This window comes from Mus caroli, unplaced genomic scaffold (genome assembly GCF_978045245.1).
Source record: "Mus caroli unplaced genomic scaffold, Mus_caroli_1 scaffold_3, whole genome shotgun sequence".
Lineage (NCBI taxonomy): Eukaryota > Metazoa > Chordata > Mammalia > Rodentia > Muridae > Mus > Mus caroli.
In genome coordinates this window covers 6,984,327-7,005,620 of record NW_028227258.1, presented here as the reverse complement: position 1 = coordinate 7,005,620, position 21,294 = coordinate 6,984,327, and positions in this window count along the sequence as shown.

Below are 21,294 nucleotides of genomic sequence, written 5' to 3'. Positions count from 1 at the left end.
AGCGGAAATCTCTGGTTTGTCTAGCTTGTACACTTCAATCCAGAGTGGGACAAGCCACAATTTGCCTGTTAAACCCAGGTAGCTGAGACAAATTTCTCACCATTGAAAACATTGCCACATTTCTACCTCTCCTGCTATCACATTCAATCAAATTGGTTCCTATTTCTGAAAAAAAGAGAATGGAAAAGAAATTGAGTGTTGCAAAATGTAGTTTCTGTGATAAAAATAAGCTGAGAATTGTTGAAACAAGGCAGTCCTAGGTGACAAGGAATCTGAAATTTGGAGGGAATGTTAGCTTTGCACAGGGCGTCAAAGAGCACAGAGATACTAGAGGAGAAAGAAAGACACACGGCAGTCTGCCCACAAGCTCTACTGTGGTTCCTCAGAAAAAGGTCCTTTCATTGTGTGTGTATATGTGTGTGTGCACACACATGTATGTTCATATGTGGGTGTGTATGTGCTTGTATGTTCATATGTGTGTGAGTGTGCTTGTGTGCATGTATGTTCATATGTGGGTATGAGTGTATGTGCAAATGTATGCTCATATGCGAGTGTGTGTATATATGCTCATATGTGTGTGAGTATATGTGTATATGTTCATATATGGGTGTGAGTGTGTGGGTGTGCTTATATGCTCATATGTGGGTGTGAGTGTGTGTATGCATGTATGTTAATATGTGGCTTTGTATGCATATATGCTCATATGTGTATGTGAGTGTATGTACATATATGTTCATATGTGGGTGTGAGTATGTGCATGTATGTTCACATGTATGTATATGTGTACATGTAGGTTCATATGTTTGAGTGTATGTGTGAGTGTATATTCATATGTGTGTGTTAGTGAGTATGAGTGTATATTCATATGTGGGTGTGAGTGTGTGTGTGCATGCATGGCACATGTTTAGAGATCAGAAGACAACCTTGAATGTTGATTCTCTGGTTCACTTTTTCTTTGAGACACTGTTTCTCACTGGCCTGGAATTTTGCCCTGCAGGCCAGACTCGCTGGTCCTGGAAGCATCCAGGAATCCAACTGTCTTTATCTCCAATCTTGCTGTCACTGGGGTTACAGATATACCTTGTCCTGGGGATCTAAACTCAGACCCTTACACTTGACAGGCAAAGTGTTGGCTGACTGAGCCATCTCCCCTAGCCCATCATACATTTCTTAGATAGATGAAAGGCACAAGTTAGTGTAACAGAAGTTAGTTGGAGTGACGGCTGCCTTTTACATTATAGTCTCAGAGAAAAAGAAGCAATTTCTGGAAGGTGCAAGAAAAGTAAAGTGTTTAATGACGGTCGAGAGTCCTAGATCAAGTCTGACCTTTATTCATCTATGCTGTAAAGTTTACTTAACTTTCTTCACTTCATAGGCAAGACCCATGGGCCTGGAGGGTAGAAGTTAATTCTTAGAGCAGGGCCATCAGAGCTCAGATTGCAGCTCCTACATCTTACTGGCTCTGAGAACATGGCATCTCACTCAGCTGTACTTAACTGTATGTGCATATGTATGCATGTGTGATGTGTTGAGGGTGTTTGTGTGTGTGTGTGTGCTTGTGGGGACTCACATGCTACAGCACACATGTGCAGGTCAGAGGACAACCGTAGGTGTTGACTCCCACTTTTCCTCTTGTTTGAGGCAGGGTACCTTGTTTACCACTGCCTGACTGACTTGAGAGCAACCAGGGATACTCCAGTCTCCACCTTCCATCTGGTTGGAGGCATATGGGGATTACAGACACATCTGGCTTGCACACAGGCTCTACAGAGCTCAGGCAGGTCCTCAAATGTACACAGCAAACACTGCCCCCTGAGCTATCTCAACAGCCCCAGTGCAATGGGTTCAAAAAGGAAAGACAGCTGGAACAACATGGCTGGGGTTTGAAGCTGGTGTGAGTGAAGCAGAGAAGGGGAGTGTGGATTTAGGTGTCATCTGTATGATACATCGAGGCACACACAGTTCAGGTGTTCTGTTGGGCTGAGAGGCAAGACTCGAGCCATGAATATGGAGGGATATGATCATCTGAATGAGCCAGCACAAAGGAGAATTCCAGACCTGAGCTCTGAAAGCTTCAGATTTCATGTGGCAAGAAAAGGACTTGTGAATACCAACCACAATACTGTCATTTAGGTGGCTGATTATCTCTGATTTGGTTGGATTCTCCATGATGAGGCAGTTAGTCATTTATGTTCACAAAACACTTTTCAAATTCTATTAACATACCAAACATATTTAATCATGTTTATTTCTGTAGTGATCGCTGGATCTCCCTTTCAAACTATATTTTTATAAGAACTGGGACAATGCTCCATTGCTCTCATATCTCTCAAGCCTACCACAAAGCCGAGAATGGTAATGTTAATCACTCATGTCCACCATCTCTTACTTTGTAGCTTTACATATTTTAAATCATGTAGACTTCTATTAGTTACTTTCTAATGGCTATGATCAAAATACCTGACAAGCAATAAGTTAAGAAGGGGAAGGTTTATTTCGGCTTACAGTTTAGAGGGATACAGTCCATCACCGCAGGGAAGGTGAAAGGAGTGTTGCCGGCAGGAAGCTGTTAGCCTTGCAGCCACAGTGAGGACAAATACAGATGAATGTTCTGTCCAGCCCCCTCTCTGCCTCCTACTCAGCCAGGATTCCAGAGCTATGAATTAGCCCCTCCCACCTGAGGGATTACTCTTCGCTCTTCAGTTAAACTTTTCTGAAAACACCTTGTGGATGCTCCAAAAGGTGTGGTCCCATGATGCATCAGTTTCTCTTTTCATTGCCGTGACCAAACACTCAACAAAAAGCAGTCTAAGGAAGGAAGTGTTTATTCTTGTCATGGTTCCAGGAGGATACTGTCTCTCGAGGCTGGGGGTGGGATGGGGGTGGGGCTAAGCTTTAGGAGCCAGAGCATGGCTGATACTGTCATAGTTCTGGGATCCAGAAGTAGAGAGGGAACAGGAAGTCGGGCCCCAAGGCCAACCATAGTGACTCATTTCCTCTAGTGAGGCTCCACCTACTGAAGGTTCATGGCCTTCCCCAAAAGAGTCATGAGTTGAGGATCCAGTATTTAAATAAATGAGCGAGCCTACGGGGGTCATCTCACATGTCATTACAACAGGCGGTAATTGGTGGTTGTAGTGAAGATTAACCATCACTTGATCTAGAAACAGCCACTTGAAAGAGGTATTTTAACTCTATGTTGCAAATGAATGAACCAAGTCAGATTCAATGCCCTATAGCCAGATAGTAAGTGGCTATGTTTAGCTTTATAGGTAGTTGTTTTAAAAAGCATTTGTTAAAAAACAAGTGCGTAGGAATTTTATTTATAACATTTCCATATTCAGGCTCTCGAACTGACCTCTAACTTGGACTGATTTGGGAGAAATTATTCGATGTGTAATTCATAGATGGCATAACTAAAGGCAACCCTCATTTTATCATGGACCTATTGCTGTTTTTAACTTTTTAGCTGTACACAGTGGAGTGATGAATCCGTGGATCTAGCGCTCAGCTTGAGAGCATGAGTCGCAGAGCTCAGATTCCCAACTGGAAGGGAGGCAGAGACAGGGATTCCCCAGAGCACGCTGCCTAGCCAAGCTTGCTTAAATGGTGAACTTCAGGCCCTGTGAGAAACTCTGCTGCGATATATAAGGGGAGAGTGGCGCAGAAAGGCACTTGCAACCTCAGGTCTTTATACACATACTCTCACATGTGCACATGCACCTCCACACACATGCACATACCATATCCACATATACAGGAAAGAGGGGTCTATGTGCATAGGAGATGTGTAAATGCTTGCTGTACTGTTTGGTGAGTATGGACACCAAAGTACACATTGTGTCCATGGCCTTAGAGATTATCACCTTGCTTCCCAGCGACCATATTGCCCACTACGCCACAAACAAGCAAGAGATTCCCATTTTGATTTTTCTAAGCATAGATTAACCTCTCCTGCTCTACTGCAATATAGATGATGCCATAGCCTACCTACATTTTTGCCTGATTTCTTCCATGTAGTGTCATATTTTATGGTCTATTCGTGTTGAATATATTAAAATCTTGCTCTTCTCTGTTCCTGGCATTATTATGTAAATACAGCACCGTTTTTAAATCCATTCTCCTGTTAATGTGTCTTTGGACTGTTGCCTGTTTGTTATGAATAAAGCTATTAAGAATATTCTCACATAGGTCCTTTTGTGGGTCTGTGTTTGCATTTTTCTCATGTGACTCTTGAGAAGTGCAGTTCTTGGGCCACAGGATAGATGCACAGTTAATCTAGAAGACACGGAGGAGTTGTTCAAAGGCATCTCACCCCTTTGAACAATGAATCAGAGTTTGAGTTGTTGCACATTCTTGTCAGCTCTTAGTGTGGTCAGGCTTTTTATGTCTTTTGAGAAGATGTAAAAAAGAAAATCTTTCCCTAGTACCCAAGATCCTTCTTGACAATGTGGCCACATACTCTTTTCAGCATGAGAACCTATTGAATGGGGGAGGGGGAGAGTTGTTCTCGCCATGAGCAGTGTTTCTAGTCACTGGGAAAGCCCTTAACCTCCTGGTCCTTCACATCTCAGCCTGAACCCTCACCCACTGCCCCTTTCATGACTTGTAGGCAGAGGGAAGGACTCTCTTTTAATGATTATGCTTTTGGGTTTTTTCTTCTTTTGAGACAAAATCTCCCTATGTAGTCCAGGCTGGCCTTGCCCCTTTGCCTAGCCTCTTAAGAGCTGGGATTACCAGACTGCACTACTGTGCTTGGTTGTAAGGCTCCTCTTGACTACTTTGAGCTTGGAATTACACAGACCAGGAATAATCTAGTCTCTGACACTTAGCTGTCATGTGGCTAAGAGAAGCCATTGATAAGTATTCTCGATTTTCTCATTTGTAGCAGGTGGATAGTCAAACTGTTCTAGCAGAGTGGCTGCATAGTCAAAATACACTAATTATGTAAAGTGTCCATCACTCTTCCGGGTGCACAGATGGATCAATCTACAGGCACATTTTTCACAGGGGACTGGCTGTGTTAGAAAGGGAGGCATAGCTATTCTTCAAATGTTTATTGAGCTTGTAATAAAAATAATAGTTAATACGTATCTCTGGCTGCTGCCGGGCTGTGTGCTCATGGCAGACGGCAGCTTATTTAATCCTCACAACGACCCTCTGAGTTAAGTGAGAGCCACGTCTCCATTTTATCAACAAGGATATTGAGATGGAGAGCCGTGAGGCCATTTGTCCAAAGTCATGTAACTAGAACGTGACAAGCCAAGGTTTGACCAGGTCATTTTGACAGATGAGACCTCCCATAACATCAGTTCACTCTTTTCCCAACGCCCTGTCTCAGCCGAGCCCCCCTGGAGATGCATAGAGGAGTTAGAGGGTTCTTACTACTGAGGTCTGCCACCCAGCATGCAGAGGGTAAAGCTGAGTAACACAGAAGATGTAGGAAGGCCCCCCAGTCTTCCTCAAGACTCTCCAAGCGCTGCTTGATGTTTGGCTGTGGGTCTCTGCATCTTCCTCCATCTGCTGTCTGATGAAGTCTCCCAGGGGACAGTGATGCTAGGTTCCTGTCTGCAAGCCCAGCAGAGTGTCATTAATAGTGTCAGGGGTTGACTCTCTCACATGGATGGATCTCAAGTTGGGGCAGTCATTGGTTTCCTCCATCTCTGCTCCATCTTTATCCCTGCGTATCTTGTAAGCAAGACGAATTTTGGGTTGAAGGTTTTCTGGGTGGATTGATGTCACCTTACGACCTCTGGAAGTCCTGCCTGGTTACAGGAGGGAGCCACTTCAGTCTCCATATCCTCCTCTGGTAGGAATCTCAGCTAGGGTCATCCTCATAGACTCCCTGTGTCCTTTCCTCTCCCAGGCCTCTGACTAGTCACCAGAAATGCCTCCCACTACATTCTTACTCCCAGTCCTCTCCTGCCTACCCCTCCCCCCAGAATCCTATCCGTATTCCTCTCCTTACCCCCTCGCCCACCCAGTTCCCTCTTTCCATCCATCTCCGATGACTATTTAATTTCCACTTCTGAATAAGATTCTCTAATCCTCCCTTGGGACCTCCTTATTACCTAGTTTCTTGGGCTCTGTAGATTGTTGCATGGTTTTCTTGCACTTTATAGCCAATGCCCAGTTATAAGTGAGTGCATACCATGTGTGTCTTTCTGGTTCTGGGTTACCTCACTCAGGATGATAGTCTCAAGTTCCATCTATTTGCCCGCAAAATTCATGGTGTTCTTGTTTTTAGTGACTGAATAGTATTCCATTGTGTAATTGTACCACATCTCGTTGTCCATTCTTCAGTTGAGGAGTATTTAGGTTGTTGCTGCTGTGAATATAGTTAAGCACGTGTCCTTGTGGTATAGGGGGGCGTCTTTTAGGTATATGCCCAGGAGTTGTATAGTTGGGTCTTGAGGTAGATCTATTTCTAACTTTCTGAGAAACCACTAAATTGATTTTGACAGTGGCTGTACAAGTTTGCAGACCCACCAGCAGAGGAGGAGTATTCCCCTTGCTCCACATCCTTGCCAGCATGTGCTGTCTCTTGAGTTTTTGATCACAGCTATTCTCACAGGTGTAAAATGAAATTTCAGGGTTGTTTTAATTTGTATTTCCCTGAAGACTAAGGATACTGACAATTTCTTTAAGTGTTTCTTGGTCTCTTGAGATTCCTCTGTTGAGAAATCCCTGTTTAGCTCTGTATACCATTTTTAAATTGTGTTATTTGGTTTGTTGATGTCTAATTCCTTGAGTACTTTATATATTTTGGATATTAGCCTTCTGTTAGATGTAGGTTGGTGACGATCCTTTCCCAGTCTGTAGGCAGCCATGTAGTCCTATTGGCAGTGTCCTTTGCCTTAGTGAAGCTTTCCGGTTTCATGAGGTCCCATTTATCAGTTGTTGATCTTGGAGGCAGAGCTGTTGATGTTCTGTTAGGAAGTCGACTCCTGTACCAATGCATTCAAGTCTATTCCCCACATTCTCTTCTATTAGATTTAGGGCATTAGGGTTTATGATGAGGTCTTTGGTCCACTTGGACTTGAGTTTTGCGTAGGGTGATAAATATGGATCTATTTGCATTCTTCTACACTCAGACATCCAGTAAGACCAGCACAATTTGCTGCAAGTCAGAGGGGTCAAGGACACTACAAGAAGACCTACAGTTTCAACTAACATGGGCCCATAGGAGCTCACAGAGCTTGGGCTACCAAGCAGGGAGCATGCAGGAGCTGCACTTAGACCCCCTTCACAGTTGTTGCAAATGTGCAGCTCAGTCTTCATGTGGGTCCCCTAACAACTGGACAGCAGGAGCTGTCTCAGTCTCCATTGCCTACCATTAGAGCCCCTTCCTTCCACCTGGATTCCCTGGTTAGCCCTCAGTGAGTGAGGATGTGCCTAGTCCTGCTGGGACCAGATGTCTCAGGGTGTGGTGGACTCTCCTCTGAGGAGAAGGGGAGTAGGCATTGGGGAGGATTTGTAAGGGTGGGACTGTGGGATGAGGAGGGAGGGGGTGCTGGGATCAGGATGTAGAGAGAAAAATAATAAATTATCAGGAAAAATCGATGTGACAAGTCACAGAGACAGACACATAGGCATGGGGGAGAGCTCAGCCAGATCTGCAGAGGGAAATGCTTGGCTGGATCTCAGGGATTTCCAGAAGCAGAAGGAAACACTGCCAGTGTTTCCAGGCAGAAGAGGAACAAAACAAGAGCAAGAAAAGTGGAAGCCCATCCTCGGGGCTGTGAGCACGCAAGCTGGGGTACTGTGGGTGTTGCCTCCAAGAGGGTCTGTGTAGTGGTGCAGCCTGTGTCAGAGCTGTGAGCACACAAGCCAGGGTGCCGTGGATGTCGCCTCCAAGAGGGTCTGTGCAGTCCTGCAGCCGTTGTCAGAGCTGTGAACACACACACTGGGGTGCCGTGGGTGTTGCCTTCAAGAAGGTCTGTGCAGTCCTGCAGCCTGTGTCAGAGCTGTGAGCACACACACTGGGGTGCCGTGGGTGTGGCCTTCAAGAGGGTCTGTGCAGTCCTGCAGCCTGTGTTTTCTCTTGGGATCACACTGAAGTGGTATCTCCGGTTCGATTCTGATTTTTATAACATCCCTGAAAATGACCTGCAAGTAGTTTGCTTTTATACAAATCAGAATATCGTAAGAATTTTCCAGTGTTTCTCTATCTCTATCTCTATAATATACATATATATGATATATGATATACTTATATGTTATATTCTCATATATTTTGTTCTATATAATAATACTGTTATTTATTCATCTATCTCTCTGTCTATATATATGTATATATATATAGTAATAAATCATGGATGTCACCCCAATGTTGGGAGAAGAGGCAGAGACCCAAGGATCACAGGGGCTTGTTGGCCACCAGCTTAGCAAAACAGAAAATAAAGCAATACAAGACCTCCCCGTTCAGCCTGGTCTTGAACTTACATGTATCTGAGGAGAAGCAGGACCTCTGGAGTCTTCTGCCTCTGCCTCTGCTGGGATGCAGACATGTGCCAGCATATCTGTCTAGCATGGCTTTGTCTAGATATTAAAGGACCAACCCTGAAGTGTTGTGTGGCAGCTGTGTGAGTCCCTGTGCTCGGGCTGAACCAGACCATCATAGGTGTGGCTGCTTGTGGGATGGAGACTTCGTCGTGCTTTTGATATAGCCTATAACTTAAGAGAAAGCTCCAGGAGGGAATCCTATTAGCGCTCTCAACGTGTCTGCAGTGTAAAAGGCATGATCAATAGATATGCAACTCTCTGCTCATCTTCCCACACTAATTCATATCAGTTGCATACATATTACTTTAGCTTAGAAATGTTGCATATTCCATTTCACACAAATGATTTTATTTAAACAGTAGTTCAAGGATAACATTTAAAAGTTAGAATATTTTTGTGTGTGCATGTGCGTGCATGCGTGGATGTGTGCACACAGCTTACCACTGAGCCATCTCCCCAACTCCCAAGATCAGTATTTTCTAAATCATTTTTCAAATCCCCCCCCCATTCCTTTATATCTGGAGCTGCCAATTCTTTGCTCCTGTGGAAGCTACATCTGTGACACCATCCCATCGTTGCAAACATTACAAACTAGGACCCTGAAGAGGACAGCGAAGCTTTGTTCAACCCACGCGTGTGAGCTCAGCAGAGGAGGTGGTCATGCTGCTTCCCCTCGAGGGGGAAGAGACAAAGGAGACAATGAGACCCTAAACTGCAAGCAGACTTTCCGACATATTTAGTTGTATTAGGCAAGATTTATTACTATAACAAAATACCCAAGGCAGGCTGCCTTTACAAAATAAAGAGGTATGTTTAACTCAGTTTTGAGGATTCGAGGGCAAGGCTTGGCTGGGCTTGCTAAGGACCTGTGGTGGGAGGCAGAGGATATCAGGTAGGAGGAAGAGATTTCCCCTCAAAAGGGGAATCTTGAGAGAGATTCAGGGGTCAGGCTCCATGTTAATGACAACTTGCTCTTGGGAGAGAAAATTCACAGCACTCTTTTTCAAGGACAGTGATATCTCAATACTTCCCTTTAAAATGGACTTTGTGTGTGTGTGTGTGTGTGTGTGTGTGTAATGTTCATGTAGCACCTACAGATGTCACACGAGGCATTGGATCTCCCAGAACTGGAATTGCAGGTGACTGTTAGCTGCCTATAGGAGCTGGGATTTGAACCTGAGTCCCCTGCAATATGCTCTTAACCGCTGCAATCGTAGCAGATGCTCTTAACCACTCAATCACCTCTCCAGCCCTTCAGTTCCTACTCTGTAAAGGGCCACACCATCTCCAATACACCATGTTGGAAAACAATTATTCGATACAGGGACCTTCAAGAGAAATTCAGCCTACATTGCAGCCAGAGCACTCTTCTTCCTGCAACTCTTTCTGTTGGATGCTCCCTTGAGCTCCTTTGTACATACGAGGAAACCGAGGCACAGACTGGCATAGCGATTTGCCCAAGCACATATAATTTATGTGGCATAATTAATTTATTAATGTTTACCTTGGCACATAATAAGCTTTTATACAAAGCCTTTGCAGTTATTTTTGTCACTATAAAATAGCTCTCCCCGAGGCTCACTGCTCAGATTAGAGTCGGAGACAATCCTGTTGATGGATGAAGAAGCTCAGATCTCTTCTCCCTCCCCGAGGAAGACACTGAGCCCGATCCCTGGGAACCAAACACAGCTCAGAATCCTGTCCTCCCAAAGGCAGATGGAGGAAGCAAAGTCATGCTCTCAATCCCCGTACAGCACTCTGCTTGCAGGGTCTCATATGTCTTATTGGCTACTTGGGAAAGACCTCTCCTGATTGCCCCCAACCAATAAACCAATAAACAGTGCATCTCCCACTGAACCACAAGACCAAGGCCATGACAGCTCATTTTGTTGGGCTCATTTTTATGAGATACTGTCATGGGTCCATCATCGGCACAGCTGGATGCTTTCACCTTAACGACTTATATTTACATGCCAACATAAAGAGTTTCAAATTGTTGATTCATTTGTTCATTATTTACATGCCAACATAAAGAGTTTCAAATTGTTGATTCATTTGTTCATTCGCTAAATAAACACTGTTAGACAACAAAGAATGAACAAGACATTGTGCTAGGATGGGCTGAAGACACCAGTCAGGAACCTAGTCACCCATACTAATGACTCCCCCTTCTCTGTCACATCACGGGACATCTACAGGTGACCAGCCCCACTGTGTGCAGCGCAGACGACCATCTCACACGGGCACTGCTGCCCTCACCTAGGCCAACTTCTGTTGTGTATTTACTTTTCTTTGCAATCATCAGAGAATGCTGGAGTCTCTTCTAGCAGAGGGGCTCTGAGGGGACCAGGCTGCGGCAGCAGTCCTTGACAGCTTGCTAAGTCAGGAGGCTTAACACAGTAGGTCAGTTGCCCAGTGCACAGCAGACCCCTAACCCCCTGTGATCTCACTTTCCCTGAAGGTAGGGCGGCTGAAATAAATACTACAGGTGACTCACTGTGGTTCCACCCCAAAAAGCTCAGATATATGGAGCCCATTTCTTCCCTTTGGTAAGTTATCAAATAGAATTTATGAACCTTCCAATTCATGGGGTGGGAAAGAAGCCTGTAAGATCGAGGCAATAAAACTCCATTCCCATAACTTTGACCAAACTTCTTTCAGCCAAATTTTTGTAACCTAACAATGTTTTGTAGTTATAAAAGTTATTTCCACAGTGGGCATTTGGTACGGTGGTTGGTGCTGTTCCACACTGTAACTAGACAGACACATTACAGAGCAGAAGGTTTAGGCTGCGTGTATAAACACAGAGCCTGGGTGCACACGCGTGTAAGTGAAAACACCAACGACAAGGACTGAGTCCTCACTTATCTTGTCCTAAGTGTCCACGGAGGTTCTGCTGTGTGACGGCAGCATGCCCTGCATGGGTAGCACCAAGGCTCGGGTTTCTCGGATGACGACGGGCAGAAATGGCTGAGGGCTGTGGCATGGAGTGTGGAAGCCTCACTAACAGCCATGTTTGTGCTGCGGCCACAACACAAAACAAGAGCAACCAATCCACATTTGAAAGTACAGGTTTGAGACTGAGGTATGAAGAGGCCAAAGGACTGGCACTCAGAGATAGCTTGCTGTGCTTAGAAACCCTAAGAAGACAGGTGACACAGTGACATTGAGAAAGATGAGGAGAGTTCTAGGGGGCATTAGAGAGTGCATTATAGGCCAAGCCTTTATTTCCTGTGATTGGGTTGGGAGGATTAGGTTTGGCTAGTTTCGGTCCTCAACACAGGCTGTGTGCATGTGCCCCTAGGCGTCTGGTACCAAGTCTTGTCATCATTAGGACAAGCAGATAACATCTGATAGAGAGAATGACTGGTACTCAGAGCAAAACTGTAATCCTAGCACTCAGAGGGAGCAAGCTGAGAGCATCTGGATTTCAAGGACACAGTGGCTATATAGGCAGGCCCTGTCTCAAGAAAACAAAACAACCCCACACAACAAAACAGTACCACAACAGGGAGAAGTAACAGCAAATGGATATAAATAGAAACAACAGACAAAGCGAAGGTCGCCGGGACCACTTGCACGTTCCCACAGTAGCTGCTGCTTGTTGTCTGTGGGAAGTGGTCAACTGCTGGAACAGCAAGGCCTGCGATAGTAAAGCATCAAAATACATAGAATACAAAAGTACAGTGTGTACAGATGTGTGAGGCCAGGGCAGCCAGGAAGAAAAGAGCTTTGGGGTAGAGGGATGGCGCCCCTTGGTGCGGGAAGGCTGGGGAAGCAGCTGGCCAGACTTAAGTATGTTAAAAGAATGTGACCTCGATGACCAGAGAGTGCTGAAGCATCCAGAAGGGGGCAGAGGCCAAGTCATGGAGTTTGCCTGCTTAAGTCTGTACTTCATTACTTCATGTTAAGACCAGTGGCGGAGGAAGAAAAGGAACAGTGATTTTTGTTTACTTCCATTTGGTTAAAAAAAAAAAATCCATCTCCCTAACTCTGCGCTGTTTCAGATTCATCCTTGTAAGACAAATGGCTGATGTGCCCAGAACTTTTGGCTAGTGTGTGAAGCTTGGTTACTCTTTTATTCCTAGGGATTACAGACCCTTAGTGGGCTCTTTGTAGTGCCAACCCAGCAGAGGTACAAAGGAAAGAGGCAGTCTCTCCCTATGAGCCCCGAGACTCGGTTACAGCACTGAGCCACACACCTCCACCAGGAGATGCCCGATGGTTTAACATGCACTCTGGAGCCAGACAGTGACCTTAAAACCTTACTCTGACACTGTGCACCTTGAGATAAGTTATTTAATTTCTTTTTCCTCCTACATAAAATGGGATCAGGGCTATGAAGATGGCTCAGGAAGTAAACTGCTTACCATGCAAGCCCGAGCAGCTGGCTTTGGATCCCCAACACCCAAAAAGGGGCAGGAGGAATGGTATGGTACAGCACACTTGTAACCATCTCACTGGGCAGGTGGAGATGCTTGGAGCTCTCTGGCCCTCCAGTATTGCTGAATTGATAAGCTCTGGGTTCAGTAAGAGACCCTATCTCAAAATATAAGGTAGGCAGCAGTAAGAGAAGACAGCTGGCATGGGCCTCTGCCTCCTCACACACACAAACACACACACACACACACGCATGTATACACACATACACACATATGCACACACATACACATATATACACACACATGCACATACACATACACACATGTACCTACACTGCACACACACATATACACATACGCACACACATACACATACATATGCACACACATGTGCATACACATGCCAATGCTCACATGGATAGATTTATGGGAATGTCTGTGCCACAGTTTTGGCTCCTCTAACAGCAACACGAGGTATATGTGTGCTTTATGCAGCATCGTGCTGGTACAAAGGCTGAACCAAAGCGACATCACAGCAAAAGGAAGGACAGTGGGGTGACGCATAGGGAGCTTACTGGCATTGCTATGACATCAGTATGGAGGAGTGCAGCCTCTTCTATCCTGGAGGGTGAGAACAATGAAGGCATTGTTCTTGGTAGACGAATGCCCTCTGTGTTGGGGTTCTGTCCTGTGTGTCACTATGTCTAGGTGACAGATACGGTCTGTTTGCTCACTGCTCATCTGCAGGAGACACAGACATTTGAGAACCAAAGAAGAAGGCAGTGCTGTCTTGCGATCACATCAGATAGACTTTAGCTGGTTTTGTTTCTTTATCTTGCTTTAGTTAATTTCATGTGTGTACTTGTATGTTCATGTGCAGAAGTCAGAAGACAAACTCGGTGTTCCTCTAATTTGTGTTTTGTGGTGTTTTGAAAAGGGATCTCTCTTTGGAGCTAACCATTTTAGCTAGGACAGTGGGGCCTTGACTTCCCTATATCTGCCTCCTCAGGACTGGAATTATAAGTGGGTACCATTCACCTGCGTTTTGTTTGGTTTTGCTTGTTTTTTTTTTTTTTAAATAATATGGGTTTTGGGAGTTGAACTCCCAAATCATGTCTTTATGATTGCATAACAGTACCTAACTGGGTTATCTCCCTGGACCAGTCCTGCCTGCCTTATGAAGCTGAGACCTTTGAGTTGGAGACTGCCACTGCCACCTTGCCCTTCCAGGTTCTTCATACCATTTGGCCATCACATAAGGCATTTGTATTTCAGATAGGCTGATTCCTGATTTGCAAGGCAACATCAGGTCAGAACAGTGAGAGAGAAGAGTGGAGACAGTGGGTGCTGCGTGCCGTCCTAACTGTTGCATGCCTCGATAGGCAGGGCATGCTCCTCTGCTCAGGGCCTGGGATGATGCCTCCAAGCAAGGGAACGCAGATATGTACCTCTTACTTACATCTCCTTATCTATGCACACATATAGAAATGCATTCATATGTGCATATACATGTGTACACATACTTATACACATGAATACATGTGCACATAAGTACATGCAAAAGTACATACATATACACATTCACACATCTTTATGTACACACACATATATGCATGTGTAAATACATACATGCATATATAAAATATATAGGTATGTAAGCATACCCATGTACCTGTATACATTGTAAAACATCACCATAACCTAAAAACTGGAGTCCAAATCTTTAAAACATTTAATTATTTTGAGGTTGATGAATGGTATTATATTACTCAATCTTTTAGTCATTATGAAGAAAAGAAACGTTTTTAAATTTAGCTTTCCTATTATTTATTTAATTCACTTTACATCCCGATTGCAGCCACCCTCCCTCCTCTCAGTGCCATCTTCACCCCTCCTCCATATCTCCCTCCCTTTCTTCTTAGGGAAGGGGAGGCCCCCTTGGGTACCAACCTGCCCCGACACATCAAATCCCAGCAGGACTAAGCACATCCTCTCCCACTGAGGACAATCGAGGCAACCTAGCTAGGGGAAACAGATCCAAAGACAGGCAACAGTCAGAAGCAGCCCTCTCTCCAATTCTTAGGGAACCCACATGAAGACCAAGCTGCTCATTTGCTACATACATGTAGGGTGTCTAGGTCCAGCCTCTGCATGCTCTTTGGTTGGTGGTTCAGTTTCTGTGAGACCCAAGAGTCTGAACTAGACTCTGTAAGTCTTCTTGTAGTGTCCCTAACCACTCTGGCTCCCTCAGTCCTTCCCCCGACTCTTCCACAAGACTCCCCGAGCTTTGCCTGATGTTTAGCTGTGGGTGTCTACATCTGTTTCCATCAACTGCTGGATGAAGCCTCTCAGAAGACAGTTATGCTAGGCTCCTGTCTGTAAGCATAGCAAAGTATCATTAATAGTGTCAGGGGTTGGCTCTCTCCTATGGGATTGGTCTCAAGTTGGGCCAGTTATTGGTTGGCTAGTCCCTCAAACTCCACTCCATCTTTATCCCTGTATGTCTTGTAGGCAGAACAGATTTTGGGTCAAGGTTTTATGGGTAGGTTGGTGTCCCCCTCCTTCCACTGGAAGTTCTTCCTGGGTACAGGAAGTGGCCACTTCAGTCTCCATAACTCCTACTGCTAGGAGTCTCAACTTGGACCACCTCTATGGACTTCCATGAGCCTCCCCCATCCCAGGTCTCTGGTTTATCCCAGAGATGACCTCCAACCAATATAGATCTACTAAATATAATAGAAGAGAAAGTGGGGAATAGCCTAATGTTTTAGTATAGTGGACAGCTTCCCGAACAGAACATCAATGCTCTGACTCTAAGATCAACAACTGATAAATGTTTCTGGTAGGCAAGACACCATCAATAGGACAAAATGGTAGCCTACAGAATGGGAAGTAATTCTTCCCGAACCCTACATCTGACTGAGGGATAATATATAAAATATATAAAGAACCCAAGAAATTAGACACCAACAAAACAAATAACACAATCTTTTAAATGGGGTACAGAGCTAAACAGAATTCTCAACAAAAGAGTCTCAATAGGCCAAGAAACACTTGAAGAAATGTTTAAAGTCCTTAGTCACCGGGGAAATGCAAATCAAAATGACTCTGAGATTCCATTTTACACCTGTGAGAATTGCTAGGATCAAAACCCCAAGCAACAGCACATGCTGGTGAGGCCATGGAACAAGGGGAACACTCCTCCATTGCTGATAGGAGTGAAAACTTGTACAACCATTCTGGAAATCAATTTGGCAGTTTTTAGAAAATTGGGAATAGTCCTACCTCAAGATCCAGCTATACCACTCCTGGGCATAGACCCTAAAGATGTTCTACCATCCCACAAGGACATTTGCTCAACTATATCCATAGCAGCTTTATTTATAATGGCCAGGAACTTGAAATAACCTAAATGTCCCACAACCGAAGAATGGATAAAGAAAATATGGTACATTTACACAATGGAATACTATTTGGCTAGTAAATACAAGGACACCATGAATTTTCCAGGCAAATGGATGGAACTCCAAACTATCCTGAGTGAGGTAAGACAGACCTAGAAAGACTCACATGGTATGAGCTCACCTCTAGGAGGATATTAGAAAGAAAGCACAGGTAACCGTGCTACAATACAATGCACAGACCCAAAGAAACTAAGTATCAAGGAGAGAACAGGGGAGGATGCTTGAATCTCGCTCAGAAGGGGAGATAAAACAGAGGGAAGAAAGTGGGTGGGAGCAGGGTGGAAGGGGGATGAGAGAGAACCAGGGTGGGGATCAGGTGTGAGGAGACTGGTAGGAAGAGAAGACCGGGAGAGAAAATGGAAAGGCTTTGAGTTATTAGTTATGTAGTGGGTGGGAGAGAAGGCTCAGTTGCTTGTCTTGTAAGTGTGAGGACATGAATTTGTCCCCTAGACTCCATCTAAAGCCCAGCAGAGCAGCGTGTGTTTGTGACCACAATGATGGTGAGAGAAGAGCAAGTAGGAGGCTCTCCCATGCTCTCTAGCTAGCCTTGCCCGCTTGGATATCTGGAGACCCGACTTCAAGCCAAATGTAGAAGGCCTTTGAGGTGTTCCAGAGATTGACCTCCATGCATGGATCACATATACACATACTTATGGACACACACAAGAAGACATACTCATCATATAAGCATGGTATGTCCCATACACACAACTAGTCAATGCCACACGCTTGTGACACTGACACTCATTCCAGCTCCTCTTACAGTCCTGAAAGAGCTGATCTAGCCAAGCTTCAGGATCACCTGGGTGGGGCAAGGGAGTCAGTAAAGATCGAAGTGTGACGTATGGTTGTATTATCTTACCTGGTCAAAGGGCGGCTTGTGTTACATGTCAGAGATTACGTCATTAAGCCTTGTTGCCTTTCTTGCTGCTCAAGGATGCTTTCTTCTTGGTGTTCCTTTGTAGAATTATTTAAACAGTGAACGTACCAGAGAGCAAATGGAAATTCAGTAGGAAGGCTGGAACTGTGGCAGAGGAGTCCCATAGAGATATTTTGTTGCTACAGTCTCAGGGTCCCACCAGTACCAGGGACAGTCTCATTCACGTCACTCTGTATGACTCTCAGCCAAGAGACTCCATGCTCCTCTACAGGATGAGTGGATTTGTGGCCCACACCTGTGCCCTTCCTTTTCTACCTGGCCATGAGTGCTTCCGAAAGGCGATGCAAAAATGGGCACCAAATCTCACTGAAGTGTTTTGCAGGCTTGAGGTGCGGTCCCTACCCTTCTTGATCTTGCCAACCATCTCACATCCTTCCATCAAAACTCTTTGTTTTTCATGATGTCAATCAGAGCCTTGGAGGTTGGCACCCTTAACGAAGAATGGAAAAGCTTTTAAAGCCAGAGATCTGGGAGCTTCTGAAATCAGGGAAGTGTGGGTAAAGCAATGGGTGTGTCTGTCCCAAATGGGTCTGAGGAACACACAACACAGAATTAACCAGCAAGGAGCTTTCACCTGTATTTGGTGTTTCCCAGCAATGACTACAAATTCCTGTATATCATCACACAGTCGGCAAAGTTCTCTCTAAGAATCCATATGTGGCCTAATCTGAGCTGTAGGTTGAGTAAGACCTCCTGGAATCACTATCACGTGGTCGCGAGGACGTGCTCAAGCTAAGTCCGCAGGTCCCAGAGGTCACGTGGGCAGTACGATTCCCTATCATCAGGGTGCGATCGGTTAGGAGTATGATTGAAACGTCAAGGCTTGGGAAGTGCTGCTTTATAAATGAGAGCAGCTCCAGCCGTCCTTCCGCAAGCTGCCTTGTCTGCATGCATCCTGAGTTGCTTCTGTGAATGGAATGGAACAGAATGGAGAGCTAACAGCTGCTACAAGAGTTCTCTCAGGGTTCCCAGGGTGGTGAGGCCTGGCAAGGTGGGACTCTGAGGACTGCAGTGACTTTTCAGCGCTATGGACTCCTCCGTCAAAGTTCCGTTATCCCTACTTAATTTCCATTTGAGTTAATTTGTCATATATGTATATGTATATGTATGTGTATGTGTATGTGTATGTGTATGTGTATATGTATGTTTGTGTGTATATATATATATATATATATATATATATATAATATTTAATACAATTTTATACAAAGCTAAAAGAACAATTCTAAAGACTTTCCCAAATTACAAGATTTCCCAATTATGACCATTATACCACATTTATTGTCTCCTTTCAAAAGTTGTATCTAAGATACATATCATATATAATATATTGTTGTCTAATATATATATATATAGTATATGACATATAATATATGGTTACCTAAAATATATATCATATATAACATATATATATATACTTCTTTTCAAATTTATTTATTTATTTATAGTTGTGTCCATGTTGCCTCCTGTCTTTGGAGGTCAGAGGACACCTTGTGGGCACTGACTTTCTCTTTCCACCCTGTGAGTTTCAGGAATCAATCTTGGGTCACCGGGTTTAGCAGCAAGCGCCTTTGTTTGCTGATCCACTTTGATTGTCCCTGATGTGATTGTTTTTATTTCTTGTGAGGTATGTATATTTGAGTCTGCTCATGAGGAAGTCCAGATTATGTGTTTGTGCTTTTGTCTAGTGTTTTGGTCTCCTTTAACCTGGAACAGTTCTTTAGCCTGGATTTTATGATATCTGTAAGTGGTTTAGAGTCTTTGATCTTTCGGACACCTTTGCTTAAAATAATTTTGTACATTGCAAAAAGAATCAGGTGAAATCAGTAGGAATGGTGTTTAACCCATTGCATTTAAAATGTGATAATTTCAACCCACAACTGGTCAGAATGCCATGAGTCAGTGACAGTGAGGGTCACACACCCACAAGGCAACCTCACACCAGGGCTCAGGCTAAATGGGGGCAGAAAGATTGTAAGAGCCAGAGGATCAGGATCCCTGTTGCTAGATTGTGTCTTATGATAAGACAAGACAGCTGCACCATTAATGCTCAACGATATGGTTGCCTTAACAAGATGTGTATAATGACAATACTAGGTCATATGCCAATATGAGTGGGAAATCCCAAAGAGTCACACTCCTAGATTAAGAGCTAAAGGCTCAATGGCTATGGAGAAAGAAAGAATCTGTCTTCTCCTGGAATGAGCTCTTTGATAAGCTATCCTATCCCAGTGGTCAGCCCTCAACCCATGTACATACAAGCCACACCAAACGGACTCAGCAAGCCTTCTCTGTATGTGTGTGTGCGTGCATGTATGTGTGTGTATGCATGTGTGTGTGTATGTATGTGTGTATGTTGTATAGATGTATGTGTGTATATATGTATATGTGTATATGTATGTGTGTATATTGTGTTTATGTATGTGCATATGTGTATGCATGTATAAATATATATTTGTGTGTATGTCTATTTATGTGTGTGCATGTATGTGTGTGCATGTATGTGTGTGCATGTCTGTGTGTATATATGTGTGTGCATGTATGTGTATGTATATATGTGTGTGCATGTATGTGTATATATGTGTGCATGTATGTGTATGTATATGTGTTCACATGCACACATGAGGTATATACATAGCCATAATAATTAAAGAAGAGGTCGTGATTTTGAGAGGAAGTGGAGGTGATACAGAAAGGATTGGAGAAGGGAGAAGGATAAATTCAAATACAGTGCTCATGTATGCAATCCTCAAAAAGGAAAGATTTTAAATTGAAAAAATATGCAATCATTTCAAAACATAATTAGTACATAAGGGACCTCCATGAAACCATTAACAGAGTCCTCAGCAGGAAATATGCCATCAGAGACCGCAAAATGTTACATTCAAAATGCTGCAATGCAAACAAAGGAATAACCCCTGACTGACATACCATGTTCCACCAAGCTGTCCTTCAATCATAAAGGTGAGATAAAGATTTTTCCAGTTAACAAAAGCTGAGGGATGCAGGCAGGAGACCTGCCTGATAAGAGATGCCAAAGGAATGTCTCACAGAGAAACAAAAGCCTGCTAATGGATAACAGGAACATTCTTAGAAATACACCCTGGAGTGCTGAAGGAAGTCTATGCTTGACTGGAGGACCTCCAGTTCACACTGTAAAGGTGGTGTAGAAACTCCCTCACATCCAGCACAAGTTTAAAATAACTAAAGATAAAGTATGTTTAATGTCTCTTTGCTAAAGAGTATATGAAGTGTGACATCAGTAGCCTGAACTGTGAGGAAACGAAACAGAAAACCACGAAGCTTCCGTACCATGAAGGTTAAAGCAGAAACCAACTTATGGCAGGCTAATGTAACTCTTTGGTGCTTTATGTCATCTTCAGGGGAGCAGCTATGAGGAAACAAGCCCATGTAGGTATGTGAAAGATGAAATGGAAAAATTACATCATACTGTTGTAAAAATAACCAGCCTGCAAAGGAAGACAGGAGTTGGTGAGAGAAACAAGAGACTTGCAAATCAGAAATCAGTGGTCAAAGGGGTGAGAGTGAGTTCTTACTGCTGATAGCTATTTCATCAGAAGAACAGAGCCACTAGATGTTTAAAGAGACAACAGCATCCAGCCTTCTACCCAAACCAGAAAGGACTATTCCTTGTAATTAATGACCAATGGGGAAGGGATCACTGTCTTAGATCGAGTTTAAGTCAAAGTGTGGAGCAGAGACTGAAGGAAAGGCCATCTAAAGACTGACCTACCTGGGGATCCATCCCATATACAGTCACCAAACCCAGTCACTATTGTGGATGCCAACAAGTGCTTGCTGACAGGAGCCTGCTATAGCTGACTCCTGAGAGGCTCTGCCAGAGCCTGACATATACAGAGGCGGATGCTTGCAGCCAACCATTGAACTGATCACAGGATCCCTAATGGAGGAGTTAGAGAAAGAACTGAAGGAGCTGAAGGGGTTTGCAGCCCCATAAGAAGAACAACAACATCAACCAACC